The sequence below is a fragment of the Anoplophora glabripennis genome, unplaced genomic scaffold (genome assembly GCF_000390285.2).
Source record: "Anoplophora glabripennis isolate ALB-LARVAE unplaced genomic scaffold, Agla_2.0 scaffold2554, whole genome shotgun sequence".
Taxonomy (NCBI): domain Eukaryota; kingdom Metazoa; phylum Arthropoda; class Insecta; order Coleoptera; family Cerambycidae; genus Anoplophora; species Anoplophora glabripennis.
Genome location: NW_019418706.1, coordinates 10,864 through 11,621, shown reverse-complemented (window position 1 = coordinate 11,621; position 758 = coordinate 10,864).

Below are 758 nucleotides of genomic sequence, written 5' to 3'. Positions count from 1 at the left end.
AGTACAATAACTGCCATATTTTAAGAACCTAACATTGACTGTCCCTTGGAATCTACGTGTTTCCGGCCACATATTTATAGGAACTATTTTTCTTTAAATACCATAAAAAAATTGTGTTCTGAAGTTACGGACCGTACTTAGGGAACACCCTACATTCGACATATTATATAAATATTATTTAAAATACAAAATCTCCCCTCCGGAAGTTCTCAAATTTTCGTTGTTTTCCGATATTGTTTTTCTTCGTTTTGATGTAGTTTTATCATCCAACTACATTTTACACCTCCAACTGATCAAACTGATTCAAAAACTGATATTTTAGTAAACTACTTTGAGCGCAAAATGGTGAAGGCAGGAATTGGTAGGAAAAAGTATTATGATTACGGACGTCACATTTTTTGGCTTTAAACCCTAAGCTACAAAGTGGTTTACTAAAGTATGTATTAGGTAATTTTGAGCAGAGGAATATGAAAAATAATTATTATTTAAGTTTTCGAAATAGTTTATACATAACAGGGTTGTAATTGTTCAGCTTAAAAAATAAAATTGTTTCCAAAATTAACAATGAAAATGAAGTCATTTTTTTTTTCAAAAGCAAACTTGAATTATTGATATTTAAAGTTATTTTTCTATTCTAGAGGATTCACCACCTTCAATTTTAATTAAAATACCTTCAGGATCAGCATCTATTGAACCAAGCGGAGAGTTGGTTGTGTTTCCAGGATCAACTGTACATTTCGAATGCGTATTCTCTCGTA